We start from the raw sequence: 16,370 nt of genomic DNA on the forward strand, positions 1-16,370 counted from the left end.
TCACATGCATAAGTTTGTGTAGAGCTCTAAAGCACCTTTTGTGAGCTCATGAAGCATTAAGGTTTGGTGATGCTAACTGCGAGGCAGCAGCTGCATGAGTGAGTTTAGCTTTCTTGACTTGCTGACAGCAGTGCATCCGTTGATTTTTCTCTTTTCCGTGTTCTCTCTGTTTTTCTGTCCAGACTGATACCTGTCAGCCTTGATTTGGTAGCCAGACAACTTTTGCCTGCACCCGACTGTTTCTGAGGTGAAACAGTATGCTTATTAATGTTCACTTCTTGTAGACACATTCAGATTTTGTATTGTTTCTGTGTCTTGCACAGAAAATAATAATGAGCTTATAACTTGCTTTGATTGTATTAGTTTTATTTGTTTGTACGTGCTTCTGCCAAGCAGTAAAATAATGCCAAGATTTATGTGTGTATTCATTGTGTTGTGGGGACAAACATTTGAAGACAAAACTCTCATTTGAGCACTTTAACCTCGACATGTTTTTATTCATGTCAAATTATTCTATGAATTAAAATACCAAAACAAACTATGATCATGAACCTCTGGTACAGTAGCTGCACTGTGTGCTGGCAGTTAGTAAAATGCTTCAAGGTCTCTGAATATTTAAGTCTATGATTACTCTGACCCCCACAGCTATAACTGAGTGGGTGTTTGTGCTGTAAAATGCTGAAGTGAGTGTGTCTGAAACAGGTGGTGCATGTAGATGTGGTGCTATCCATCCTACTGAAATGAAGCAGAGGAGATCAATAGACAGAGTGTGTCACTTAGTCTGGTTTCTTAGCCTGCTTGCGTTTCGTGGCGGTAAAACCTTTGGCCCTAATTCCATTGTTATGCCGTTGCAGCAATCCACAGACAGGAAGAGGGAAGAACAAGGAACAAGGAAGAGGAAGAAGAGAGGAAGAGAGAGAGAGTTGCAAACCACCAACAAGTAAGACACTTCTTCTCCGTTTGTGGCTTTGCATGTAAACCATATTGCGGACAGTCAGGCTGATGTCTCCGAAGCTCGTTGGAGCTCAGTGCTCTGTTGGAACTGGCACCTGGCATTTCATGGTGGTGCTACTGATGGGCAGGTGTCAAAACACCCTCCTTGTTATTTTTAGTGTACACAGTGGAGGCTAAAGGCTCCCTCTTGCAGTTAGTTGTGCGCTGGCTGTCTTGTAGCTCCTCTAGCAGCTCGCCCTCTCTGGACATCTGGCTATCGATCTGGACGTCTGGCAATGGATAAGGAGAGACTACTGTTGAGGTCAAGACATGTAAAGACCTCACACCCAAATACAGTACATTATTATGAAGATAATGAAAGGCGTGCAAAATAAGATTGGAGACTTGACTATTCAGGTGAGAAACAAAGTTTACGTAGCTGCTGTTCACACATGATTCTATCAATTAAACGTCTGCTCAGTGACCTGCTCTGTGTACAGCCCTGGTCCTGCTGCCACATTGCATTGTGATGCTTCCTGTTGTTAGGGGGTGGCACTTGACACATGGCATATGACACACCAAAGCACTGAGGTGTGTTGAGACACCTCCTGTTGGCCTGAATCTTGAGCTGGAATGCTTTCTCTAAAAAGCCAAAGCATATCCAGTCAGAGCGTCCTATCCACACTCACTCATAATAATTCAGTCTGTTGGGCATATTAAATCACTTGTATGAGTAAAACAATCTAAAACACATTTCTTACTCTGAAATACATTTTATGTTTAATATGTTAATTAACTTATTTTCTCCACAACCATCTGGCAACCTTAGAAATTATCTATCGAACCACTGCACGAAAGCACCACGTCGTCTCCAACAAATGCCCAATTTCCCCCTGTTTAAGCATTGTCAAAAACCACAGTGCCTAGCTTTTTTTTTTCCAAAATCACTTTTCTTTTCTTTTTCTTACAAATTAATATTTGTGCTTTTAAATATTTAAAAATATATGCTGTGGAAATGAATAATTTCTAAGTGAAATATACAATATTCTTAACCTTATCTTTTAAGGTTAGATAAGGTAGGATTTTCCTAAAAAACATAATATTGACTTATACAAAGTAAATCCTGCTTAATCATCACCTGTGGGCTTCTACTCATGCGTGGTGGTGACTGTGTCCCCCCCCCCCCACTCCCCCCCACCACACACACACACACCCTGTATTTTGGTATTTTGGTGTGGGCGGGATGTTTCTGGGCGGGTAAGTCGGTGTGGGCTTGCATAAAAACTACCACCAAGATCGGGAGTGGACACTGTGAATTTTAGGGAAATAGTGGATACGAACTTAGAACCGACAAAAAGAAAAGAAAGTCAGAATTACGTGCTGGAGTGTCGGCAGCACAGTATGGACGACTATGAGGGTCGCCACGAAGAACACAAGTTTTAGGCGCGGCCAGCACCCTTAACTGGTGGGCCGCCACCAGCCACTCACCACCCGGGCCTGCACCCACGGTGGCTCCACCTGAGCCCACGGTGGCCCACCTACTAGTTGCGGCATAGCCGTCAAGGTAGCAATGGCCGGGTATGGGCACGATGCTCCAGCGCTTCATTCAGACTGTATTTCCTTTTTTCGCTGGTAAGTGTGTATCTGCTTCTCCTGGCTTCACTGCGTCCAGTTGCTATCTTGCTGGTAGTAGTAGATTCAAACTTAATTCAAATGAGAACTTTGAAGGCTGAAATGGAGAAGTGTTCCATGTGAACAGCAGGTGGACATGGGTCAGATTTGCGCAGTTGAGCACATGAGGAAAGTAATTGCTCAAACTGTTTATATTTACACAGCCATGAACAGAGCAGTGCGTGGTAGAATAATTCCCTTACAAATTCAGACCAACAACAGCTTAATTCAACAACAACAACAACAACAATGAAACACATTTTTTCCTCAAGACTGTTTAAGGGTTATTCCAGTGTCAGTGGATTTACTGGTGTAGTACATATTTAAGAAGTAAGTGTAGTTCTGCAGTTATTATGTTCTTTGTTCAGACTGTCTCAGCTCTTTGGAATCACAAGGAGCTTGTTACAAACTCTGAGGTCAAACAGCGAGATGAAATATGTAATGTGTATCCTCAGCAAAAGTGCTTTGACTTGCACACTTCACACCTCGGCCTCTCATCCTGCTTTTGGTGGATTCATAATTAATGATCTGTTTATGAATAATGCATTTTCATTTCACCCATTCCAGTAAAACAAGAATTTGTGGTGTGTGACCATGTCCACTCAACTTAACACAACTTTTGCCCCGCCAACAATGGATCCTCCTCTCCTCTGCTCTCCTCTGCTCTGCTCTGCTCTCCTCTCCTCTCCTCTCCTCTCCTCTCCTCTCCTCTCCTCTCCTCTCCTCTCCTCTCCTCTCCTCTATAATCTTTGTTATCCCCCATCCTGCATTCATATCCCTGATCCCAGCAAAGCGTTTTCCATACCTCTGCTTACCTCCATTCACTGAAATCACCTTTTTTTTTTTGTCCCTGCACTGATCATCCACTTGCTTGTACCATCTCTTGCCCAAAAGAGAGACGATCCATTAATCAGCAAATAGTGCATTACCTTTGTAATTAACATTCAACTGAGTTTCACCCAGTAATATTTCATTAGTTTATATGCAAATAATTTTGAGCGATTGCCTCATTTGGTCTGTGAGTGCAATGATATATTGGTCTGGTGAAGGAATGTGTGTGTATGTGTGTGTCCGTAAGCCTGTGAGCGTTTGTGTGTGAGTGTGCATGCACTCATACTGTAGGTTAACCCATTTTCATGAACTCTATCTTTCTGTCTGACTAACACACATACACATATACTTTCTCTCTGTCGCAAACACACACACACACACACACACACACACACACACACACACACACACACACACACACACACACACACACACACACACACACACACACACACACACACACACACACACACACACACACACACATAAATGCGCACACACACACACACACACAGAAGATAGATGGCTGGGCCATATATCCTTGTGCTGGGTTTTTGAAAAGGCATTAAGCTCTTTACTCACATCAAACTAATTTCAAATTCACTGCAGTCCATCAAAACTGAGCTCCCTGCTTAAACAGCGTTGTCAGTTCCCTCACAGTTTACCCAAAATATACTTGCAGATACTTGAGGGTTGTGCCTCAGACAGCAGCCAGCTCTGCATGTTTATTTAACATGCCTGCATGAAGAAGCTTTGAAAAATATAGGTTGGGCCATAAACTGTGCAAGATCACTGTTCTCCTAATGTTTTTCAGATCTCAGACCCTGATCGTAAGATTTTATTCAGAGCCCATTGAGGTTTGTTAATAAACAGTTTATTTACCGTTTGTTTGTAGCAACTTGAAAAACGAGTACCTTCACTTTTGAAACTTGCAAATGATGATAACTGTATTGTATTGAAAGATGAAATATTGATATTGTGTTAATGATATACATATATGCAAATATTATAGCAGATTTCAGGTCACTTTTGTTCTATCGATCTTGTTGCCTTTTCATTATCCATTATGTGACATTTTTCTTTTTGTACAGCACAAAGAGACTCTGTAATCATAACCTTGTTATGGTTGCAGAGTCTCTCTGCATCTCTCTCCATTTGAATTTGACACAAAACATGAAATTAAATATGAAATTGACTGATGGCATAATTTATTTACTGTAAAATTTTGGCCATGATAATTCTGTAGTGAAAATATGTTATTGCTCACTAATATGTTTTAGTGCCACGTATTGTATTCTTACTATGGCCACGCTATTAGCACCAGCTTACATTGTAGGTCCATCATCAATTCAATTCAATTCAATTCAATTCAATTCAATTCAATTTATTTGAGGTGGGACAGTGCATGTTCATGAACGAAGCATAAAAATCGTAAACAAGCCGGATTGTAGCCACAGGCTAATTTCCATCCGTTGTCCCATACATAGATGTTCCCTAGTAGAAATACAGTAACAATAAATAAAAACAAAAGCATGTTATAAAATAGCAGCATTCAGTTTACAGTACAGTAGAATAATAATACATCAAACCTAATTCCTATTCCCAAAAATGTGCATGGAAAGCGTACCAATGTTAACTCTATCACATCTTTTCTTCCACTGAAGTTACAGTAGCATGCTAACCAGCTAGCCTCGAGATAGCCTCGCTATCTCGTTACTTTCTGATATAGCCACTCCCTGCAGGCTCCACTCTGCTGCTCAGAGGTTGTATTGTAACCTATTGTTTTACTAAACAATGGATGCAGCTCTCGCATCAAACCAAATAGTGGTATTCCATTTTAATACAACTAAGATTGTATATTTTCAGTTTTTGAAGTCTCTCTTCCCAGTCAAACAAATAGTTGAAATTTTTGGGAAATGTTCTCTTTGCTGGGAAGACTGATACCACTTGTGTGTCTGTGTGTTTGTGTGTGTGTGTGTGTGTGTGTGTGTGTGTGTGTGTGTGTGTGTGTGTGTGTGTGTGTGGTAAATATGAAGCTACAGCTAGCATCCAGTTACATTTGTTAAGCATACAGATTTGAAAAGGGAAAACCAATGTGGCTGTGTCTCCTGTAAATGCAACTAAATCTGTTTTTCAGCATCTCCACAGATCTATATTTAACACAGTCACAGTTGAAATGTGCAGACACAGTGGGTTTTTTTTAGGAAACCCCTACTGACTCTACCTTAAGTTTTGATACTAGTAATACAGAATCCATATTTATAACACAATGCAGTGTGGTTTGTTCGCCAAGATGTTTAGGCTGATTTAAAAGTTGATATTGCAATGTGGTATGTGTTTGTAAGTATTCATTTCACATAGAGCTGCAAGAAAAGTCAGTATTTGCTAACACAAAGTTATTGGTATTGAACCATGTCTACCAAATTCATGTTATCAGCATCATGTTTCAGTTTGGTTTTTAATTGTGTAGCCCTTCACTTACTTGTTTGGAGTCAGTATGGCCCTCTGGAAAACAATATTGCCCAAATCCCTGACAAAGATGTTCACTGGATACTCAGCTTTTTTTTTTTCCTAAATTTATTTCACTGTAGAAAGTTTGGCTAAACTGTCAGATCACCTGACTCTCCTCTTGCTGTAGCACCGTGCTCTTGCATCTCAGCCATCACTATAAGAGTCCAACGATAAAAATGATGTCGAGAGCAATGGAAGTAAGACCCAAACAGTACTGTAGATAATAATCCAGAGTTACCCAGTATTTCAGTCATCACTTCTTTGGACATTAAAGACAGAACATTTTGCTTTGTGGAGTATTATGATAAGAAAAAAAGACATATTCTGGGCTCACTGAAAGAGCTCATTTGGAGTCCTGACATAGTAAATATATACAATTATTGTCAAGTTCCAGGGACACTGTATGTCTCCCTGAATCATTAAGGGCTCCCCACCCTATGCACCCCTGCCAATATGTAGTTTAGTTTGACATATGGTTTCTTGTTTTTCTTTCTCTTGTCTCATATAAAAAGTTGATAAATTCAATAGACGTTATCTTGGGAGGAGAGAGAGACAAAAAAAATGTGTGCATAAATGTGTGTGTGTGTGTGTGTGTGTGTGTGTGTGTGTCTGTGTACTCATTTATAATGCATCCTGTCAAGGAAGTGGAATGTTATTGGATGTGATGCATGTCAGAAAGTGGTCGTCACGACAACTCAAGACAAAATTTAACAGGAGGGGACAGACCACTCTCCTATGTGTGTGAGTGCGGCGGCGGCGGCGCACACACCCAATGTATGCGTATGCATACATTTTGCTGTGCCATTTTCCATAAGAACTTAATGCATGCTGCTGCACCGTCATATCAGACTAAGCCACTTCACCACTCACTGACGGTTTGTAATTATATGAGATCAGGCAAGGTGAGGACAGGAAATAGAGGGAATTGAGATCACCTTTAGCTGTCAAAATGTTACCGAATTGTACAAAATTATGTTCAATTTTATGTCTAGTCAGACATAAATTGCCTGCCTCAATAAATTTGAAATGCTGACAGGTAAGGCAGGAATATTATAGTTCCCTCATTTTACAATTTAGGATTCCAGTGAAAGGCAGTGATGTTTATTCTTAATCTCGGATTTGCGATTTTAATCAAGTAAATACAATATTAGAAATGATAATAATAAAAATACACCATATGAATACCAAATGAACTTACCATTGAAATAGAAAATAATACAGCCAAAGTCAAAGTGAGACATTAACAGTGGATGCACTGGACTGTGATCCATGTATAAATGCCACCAATCATCATACTACACTGAGAAGTAATTGCAGACAATACAATGAGTGGCTTTTGCTTAAAAGTGTTGAAAACATACTATCACATGCAGGGTTTGATTTCATTAATTCTAACTTTACAGCGTGCATCTGCAACAGTTTTCAAGCTCCATAGAAACCTCAGTGTGCACAGTGTGTGTGTCCCTGCAGTGTGTCAGCATCTGTTTGTGCGACACGTGTGCGTGTGACTGTTTCTACTGGCGCTGACACTCAGGCAATATCATTACATGACAACTGCCAATGTGTCCATGTGGGCTGATTCATTGGCCCAGAGTCCGGGGGCTTGCCCAGGAAAGAAGGCTCTCCATCAAGCTGGAAGTGAGCAGACGCTGGCCTGAAGCTGACAGCTTTCCAATATGCAAACTTTCTGTGTTTATTTATTTGCTTCTTAATGACCTCAGGTTCAAGCCAAGGGGGCATTTTTTCTTACTTCAGTGGGAAAAAAAACAAACAACGCAGACATTTTTCCTGTTGATCATTTATCACCGGCACATCAAAGTCAAGGACTGGAGTAACTTTGAATGGAAAGTTTGCTCTACACTTGAGATGGATGCCTTTGAAAGTTTACCCTTTAATACCAATAAGTGCTTATGTCATTCCTGCTACCTTCGACACACATTTCCGTTACCTCTGCCCACACACCTTCTCCTTTTCCTCCCTCTCTCACCCTCTCAGCTCTCCCTCCCTCCTTTTTCCTGCTTTAATCAGAGTAATGCCAACCCATCACAGCACTACAGGCTAGGTTAGACAACAAGACAGGTAATGAGATTACACACAGACTACAGCAATGCATGCAGTTAAGTTAGCAGAGTTGGATGAGGGACGGAGAGGGAGGGGGGGGGGGGGGGGGGGGCATCCTCCTCTGCTGTGCCTTTGTAAGCTTTTGGAAGGGCATTCAAATGAGTTGGCTGAGCACAAAACGTAGCTCGAGCTCTGTCACGTCACGCCTCTCTCTGAAAGCGGCTGCTAGTTACCTGTGACACTTTCTTGACACGTTTCAATTGAAGAGAGGATCGGGCCGGCTCTTACTTTGATGTGTTGTTATAACTTCCCCCAGCCCCGTCTTCAGCGTACTCTTGAAGTTGCACTGTCTCAGTCTCTCTATGCATCAGACTCTTTGGCTCTTTTCTGCATGTTAATGAACTCTGCAATAATCCGTGTTGGCTTTTCTTTTTTTTTTTTTTTTATCAAGGGGTTGGCTCAGGACAGACAGCTCGCTGCTTCTCTTGTCTGATTTTTTTTATGGGTCTTTTAGTATGGGCATGCATGTGTGTCCATTTTTATCGCAGCGTGTGTGTCTGTGACGGAAAGAGAGAATGGGGATGAGCTCATTTGGATAAGAGGAAAAATCTGTAGGGGGAGAAAAACAAACAAAACAAAACATGGCATCCTTGTTGTATTCCTGAACAATGAGACTCATTGAACTGTTGTGTTTGTTGTGGAAAAAGATCTCTGTCCTCACGTCTTACTGGAGCAGAAGGTTGATGCCATTAGATCACTGGAATAATCACACAGCAGCTGTTACCTAGGATCAGCCTTTTCATCATTCATCAGCTCCAGAGCTGTGTTTGATCTGACTCTGTGATCCCCCTCTGTTTAATATGTGTGCATACTGGGATATATGTGTATGCTTGTATACTCATGGGTGACATGCATTTATGTGTTGTAAGTAAGGCAAACATAATACAAATGCGGCGAGAGTGTTACATATGTGTGTGTGCCTCTGTGGGAGGGTGTTGAGTTGTTTGAATGTATTGCACCAAACGGGATCCCAATCTCATGGGGGGGTCAGACTATATCAGGATTAGGAGTGTTGGTCCACAGTGAGATACAGGTGCAGGATCTCTTATTCTGCATGCTGAGCAGAACCATCAGATTTGTGTGTGTGTGTGTGTGTGTGTGTGTGTGTGTGTGTGTGTGTGTGTGTGTGTGTGTGTGTGTGTGTGTGTGTGTGTGTGTGTGTGTGTGTGTGTGTGTGTGTGTGTGTGTGTGTGTGTGCATGCAAGTAAGCCTCTCCCCCTGTTCCCAGAGGACAGAATAAAACTTCAAAGGCATCCAGATTATCTTTCATTAATGCAAATCAGTGCATTTGAAATGAAGTGAAATATATGAATGCAGTGACAGAGACTGTTGGGGAGTGGATAGCTTGGTCTTTTATCAAAATGGGATTTTCTCTTTCACTCCCCCTTGTTTTTTCTCTTTCTATCTCTCTCTCTCTGGTGCGCGGCTGGAACTTTTTAATGCACCTTTTCTGCTGTTCATTATGCTCTAATACCTCCACTGTCAACATCATGGATGAGCTCGGCTTGCCTGGGGGTTGAGCAATCTGCATCTGAGTGTCACAGATGACCACCGCGGATCCCCGCAGGTGATCCATCACCATGGTAACCGGGCGACAGGGACCAACTAGTAATGCAACAATTGATCGATGTGCAAACTGTAATTAAAAGCGCAGCACTAATAAGCACCTGGGGAGCAATAGCCATTCCACATGCGTGGTCAAAGCACACGGCGAGTGGGCCGAAGATGGAGAGAAGATGAGGAGGGGAGGAAAGGAGTGAGGGATAAGAGGGATGGAGATGGATATGGGCAGTATTAAAGATGAGTGGAGTTAGAGGGAGTGAGCATAGGATGCTGGAGGGCTGGAATGAGTAGGCCTGGGCGAGAAGATCAAAGCTCAAGTGTTACGATGGACAGATTGAAAAGCATGGGGTCGGGGAAGGCAGGGGGAGTGTGCTGTTGGCTGAATATCTAACAAGCAGAAAAAAAGCTAGAAGGAGAGGAGGCCGGGGAGGAGGAGGAGGAGGTTCACACGAGTTGGTTGCAAAGGGTAAAATATCGTCTTCAAAATTGTGCAACATTTTCCAGACCTGCCCCTGTCTCTGAGCCGCAGCCTTCACAAATTTAACACTGTTTATAATCCAGTGACAACGGAGCACAATGGACGGACTGAAGAATTAAAATGCAGCCCTTTGTCTCCTAATCTCTTGCCATATCTTATTAGACTGCACCCCCGCACACATCCAAATTAAAACCCATCTTAAGTCTCAACAACAATGAATCACAAATGAATACTCAACCAGCATGTGTGGGTTGGCCCCAACACAAAACGCGCACCCTCACACACACCAAAGTCATAAAGCTTGGATGGGATATTCTTCTAAATCCCTTCGTAAACAATTAAGCAAGTTATAGAGTGTTTAATGAGATAAAAGCAGATAAAACCTTGTCTTTTGTTTGTCTGTCCGCTGGGACCACGAACTAGGAGTTAGCTTGTGTTATCAGGATGTGTCCCCTGAGGCGGCTGCACGGCTGGAGAGCTCCAGGCATTAGCACTCCCTGCTCCGGCTCCTGGGTGTGTGGGTCTACGCGTGTGGGCGTGCGTTTCAACTTCACCGCGTTGCTCCAGGTACAAAACAAGTATCGAGTTTATTCAATTTGTCTTTTATTTGGCTCTTGCTTCTTTTCTTTTTTCCACCTCTCTCTATTCTCCGTCTCTCAGCCCAACTCTCCCCATGCTCTGTGTACATGTATGACAGCCTCTCCGAGCCTCGCACACCTTCAGACAACAGCACAGCGGAGGAACGTTTCAATTGCCCAGGAGGCGGCAAATTAAACAAGGCTGTGAAGGAGAAATTCCTCCCCTCTCCCTTTTCATTTGAATTTGTGATTGCTTGCTGCGGCGTTGCTGTCTGCCGCTACACATTGGGAAGCATGAAATGAGAAGCGCTTTTAGTGTTTATTGAGACTCACGCGGTGTTGAGCGGACAGGATACAGTGAAATCCCATTTTCATTCATACCTGCCAGAGCTCGTTCAAAACAATGCGCCCGGGAGCCCTGCTACAACGGACAGAGAATCACCCCATACCTCCTTAAAACAGAAAAAAATAATAACAATGGCACTGCTACTATCACTGCCACTACTTTCTTCCTCTGCCCATCTGCCTGCCTGTCTGTACCTCTCTTATCAATTCCCGTCTCATAGTCCGGGCTCGCTAGTTATCACACATCATCCACTAATCGAGAGACGGGGGCCCTGTTCTGTCAACAACCCCACAAATCTAAAAGATCTTATCCGCCTTCACCACATGTCTGCAAATATTTTGTTCCCATAAATGATTCATGCGTCTTTGCATCTGATGGCAGAATTCATACCCTTGTTTACTTGTTCTCCCCACTTTAAATGTGATGTGGCTTTTTATATAAAGCTGCAATTACCAGTGCGCAGAATAGCCAGGGAGGAAATAGCACAAATGTCACCACACTCGAATGAGCTAAACTGGCTAAACGATGACAAGCCGCTCTCCCTGTCAAATAAACAGACTAACAGGCATCAGGGCTTAACGTACACTTCACGATCCTCATTAGGAGAAGCTAATGTGAACGTTCGGCTCAGCAAATTGGCAAGACATCAAAGCCTCTTGTGATATAGGAAGTGGGGTAAGGGTAGAGCATCATAAACCCTCATGGCCATATTATGTGACAGATATTTTCTCTTTTTTCCCCTGACATCAAAGAGTGTGTACATCTGAGGGTCATATATTTTTCTTCATCATTATGAGGAGATGAAAGATCATATATTCTTTTGATTCTTATTGACACTTGACTTCAGCGAATCACTGGAGAGTTGTGTTCACAGCTGTTTTTTTTTAAGGTCATGGGTCATTGCCCTTTACAGTATGAAGAAAAGCTCCTTTATTTTTTAAAGTTACCCCTGGGCTTTAATTTTCCACTGCAGTCCTTTTGTCAGTTTTACAACTATATTGTTTTTCTTCATCCTGTCCTGTAGCTACAGCTGAGCCGCCCTCCCCACCCCCTTCTCTCCCCTTCCTCTCTCCTCTTTCTCCTTCCCCATCTCCACTCCCTCTGCACTAATTTCGGCTAATGACACATTCATCCTCGGTCACCTTCAGTCCGCAGCCTCTCAAAGCAGTTCTTGACAAATTCTCTTGCTCTCCGGAGGCTGCCAGTGTCAAAGCATCAGAGGGCTAGAGTGGCAGTGTAAATACCAACAACTGATGCTTACTTGAGGATAATCACCACTGCTGCTGGCCTGCTCCTGGCACTCAGCGCCCCGCTCAGCCGCTCTCTCTGATTTGCAGGGGAGGGGTTGTCTTATCTGTGTGCGCGCAAGCTTGCATCTATGTGTGATTAATCTACACTGAGCGAAAGGTAGGGTGCAATCAGTGATCCATTTGTGAATAGTAAGGGGTTCTGTGACCATGAAGGGGAAATGGGAAATGGGAAATGGCGTGTCCAGTGTTTTGGCAGGGTAATGGAGCCTAAGAAGTCATTTAGGACCAGTTCTGCCCTGTCACATGCCTGTCACACCGCTGGCTCGGCGGTGTCAGATCTGCTGTGCGTCTGGGCGAGCGCCGCGCAGTACACTGGCATCTCCCATAGCCCCGCGTCAGTCAAAAGACAACACACATCGCAATCAAAACACACACAGAAACACACATGTGTGTATTGCATCACAGAGACGCCTCAGCGTCCCCGTCAAGCTATCAAATCTGTCCCCGCCAGATAAACATCCTCTCGACACGGTGACATTTTCCCCAACGCAAGCTGAGTGTGAAGGCTGCAGCCGTGCATGGCTGCGCGCTTGCGTGCTCCCCATGCGTGTGTTTATGTGTGCATGTCTGTCTGAGTGTTTTATTTATGCATGCAGAAATAACAGGCCTTTTATATAAAGAGCAAAATTAATGTATGACCCTGCTGTACTGGGTAATAAATCACCCCTTGTGAAGGATGAGCTTTTTTTTTTCCCTCAGCTCCCCCATCCTCAAATGTTACCATACGCATTTTGTGTTGTGTCCAGATAAATGATTGTGAGATTTATGCAAAGAGAATTAGATAATGCCAAGTGGGTCTGGCACGCTCGTGTCAAACTCTCCTGTTTCTGATCAACGGGAAAAAGAGCAAGTTGACTTCATTTGTCTTGAAGTGTACGTCTAACTTTCCTGTCAAGTCGAATTCAATTATTTGGTATTTTTCCTTTTTTATGCCATATGAACTACAATATTTGTCTTGCTGTTGCACCGAGCGTTACACAATCTAATGGCTATGACAGACAGCGCACAGTTTTCTCCTGTCTTCAAAATGAGAGTGTCATTTTTCAAAGCCAAAATTTGGACTTTTCTTTCATTTTGGTAAACATAGCTAAAATAATTTGGTCGTAACCACAGATTTTAAGCCAGTTCATGCCATTTTGTCACTCACAATTTTACCTAGACTCCCAACACAATCATTTCCAACTCGGAACTTTAGCCCAGCAGCGTATATATTTGTCAGACCACCTCCAAAGGTTTCATTTTCACTCTCCAAAGTCCTTCCACTTCCCCGTGCTCCATTTGTCCTCCTCCTCCCTTTCCACACCCTGTGCGAGGTTGAATTAATGTTTGACTGTGGGAGACTTGTAGATGGCAAATGTTCACATTCATTATGCATGACTTCCATGTTGCTGTTAATTTCTTGGAGCCAGCCAAGTCGAGGAAATGATTTTGTACATTATGTTTGTTTAATGAAATTGTCACACTAATGGAAGAGAGGGTGAATAAGATGGAGATGTCTGTTTCTGTTTGTCGTTTTTATGACCTCTTTTTTTATCGCAACCAGTTTTCACATCATCACCCTCACCCGGTATTTATGGACCGTTGCAATACCCAAGGAGTTCAGCAAGACAGTGGGATTCTTTAGATTCCTGAAAATTATTCATCTGCTCACAGGGTGGTGCCCTCAGCATGTCCTCATTCATTTTTATCAATACTGAATGTGCATGGTGTGTAGGTCCAGACACACCTTTTTGTACGTGTATGTTGCAAGTGTGCATACACTCAAGGTCTGCATGTGTTTGAGCATTGAGGATTTGTCTGTGCTGGTCTGTGAATAATTCAGCTGTCTGTAAGCCTTATCTGGCCACAGATCTCCCAAGCAAACATGCTTTGTCTCACCCTTCACAGAACCTGAGACCAGAGAGTCTAAATCTACAATCCTAATCAGAGCTCCATGTGTCTTCCCGTTAAATGATACAAAGCAGCATCAATATAAACAAATCTAAACCTAATCTGATCAGATACAAATTAGATAGTACCCCCTGAAAATTGACTTTACAGCAGAAGTTAATACCTAAAGTTTAAACTTTCGTTACACAGCCTCCATCCAATGTGTCTTTGCGCAACTCCAAAGATTCAGTCTGGGGGACAGATCCTACCCCACCCAACCTCCCACCCAGCTATGCACCCACCCACACAAAAACAAATTGGCATCAACCCTCCATCAGCGAGTGGGGAAGACAGCAAGTAATGGACTGTTACTGGGATTAGTAACAGAAATCTAAAAGAAAACCAAAGCGCACTCTCTTTGCACTCATGTGAAAATAGTCAGCCAATTTACACTCATATCACATGGTGGCTCCCTGAAGTGTTGTGTTTTCTGGCATACAAAACAGTGCAAATTGTTGTAATGCACCCTTTATGCCATATGCCAAGTGATGCTTTAAGCGTCATAACATGCTATAGCAGACAGACTTCAGGAGGTCAAGTGCACAATTTTCCACCAGGAGGCTCATTAACTCATAAAATGCAAACTTATTTACTAAGTTGATGTATTAACATTTTATCTATAGACCCTCTTACTGTATAATGTTCACCATCTCCCAGACAAATGTTAGACTTCCAAAAGAGCCTAACATTTTATCTGTAGCAACATAGGCAACCGACAAAAAAGAAAACCTTCACAATTTAAAATTCTCTAAAGTTTTACTTATTACGAACATAAAAAGGTTCCAAGCTTATAAATTTTTTTTCCACACTGAACTTGAGCATTGACATGTCCTTTTTTCCCTGCATACAGTTAGATAGAATCATGCAATATGTCTATGTTCTCTTTACTTTCGGCAGACACTTTTTTTTTTCATTTCTTTTTTTTGCATCAGAATAGACATGAAAGTCTTTGGGGATTCTTGAAAAACAGCAATGAACAGATAACAGCTATTTAGTTTTGAAAAAGCAAACTTTTAACCTCAATGAAATGTCACGGTCATATAGCCTACTGTATGAGACACTAACAGGGACCGCTTCAATGGAATTGAATTACAAATAATGCAATGCACGGTTCATCTACAGTATTTTTCTGAAATATGTGAAAATAAAAGTAGAAGACATCCTCATATTGTTAATAAAGCCCTGGAAATCTGTAATTATTGGAGATTATTCTTACAGTATAGATTTGGTCCTGCTTTGTATGGAGCGAAAAAACTCTGAAAACAACCATTATCCTTCATAGGCTTCTTTCATTTAACTTTCACATAGCACCGTTAATCCTTTTGTCCACAGAACCTTTTGTGCAAATACCTAAGAGTATACATGTGAACAGTATGTGTGTATGTGTGTGGATGTGTGTGTGTTTATTGCAGAGGTGCTGATGTTGCCTCTAACCCAAAATCCATCACTGAGTCCAGCCATGCGATTACAGCCTGCCATGGGAAACGCTGACTACTGCTGCTACTCTATTAGGCAAAGTGCTTGTGTGTGTGTGTGTGTTTGTTTGTGAGGAGAGAGAGAGGGAGGGAGAGAGAGAGAGAGAGAGAGAGAGAGACAGAGAGAGAGAGAATGGGTATTATACCAGACCAGGTGCTAAGTGCTTCTCAGTACCCTCTTTTCAGTCCACGACTGTTTTCTCACATGTCGCACCTTTCCCTCGCCACTCCAGGCTGTGAATCAGCCCGTCCTGCAGAACAGTGAGATTACCATATGCTGCATTGCAACGGATTGATTTCCGCTCTGCCACTCTCCATCTTCTTTGATTCCCATCCATTTGGTGGCTCCTGCTCTGGCTTTGTTGATAAATACTTTGTCCAAAAAGTCTTAACCCACTGTAGATTTTTTTTTAAAACATCTGCTACAGCAGATATGTGGAAATGTCTGTGTAGTTTGTGTGCAGATGTGCGTGCGTGTGTGTGTGTGTGTGTGTATACGTACTGCATACCACACGTGTGTATATTTTTTGTGTGTCATTGAAGGAGGCCAGGCGGGCTGTGAAATAGGGATTGATGTGTCCATTTGGAGACAGGTGTTTAGAGTGTGACTGAGGGCTGCGGCAG

Source organism: Trachurus trachurus (genome assembly GCF_905171665.1).
Source record: "Trachurus trachurus genome assembly, chromosome: 10".
In the NCBI taxonomy this organism is placed as follows: Eukaryota; Metazoa; Chordata; class Actinopteri; order Carangiformes; family Carangidae; genus Trachurus; species Trachurus trachurus.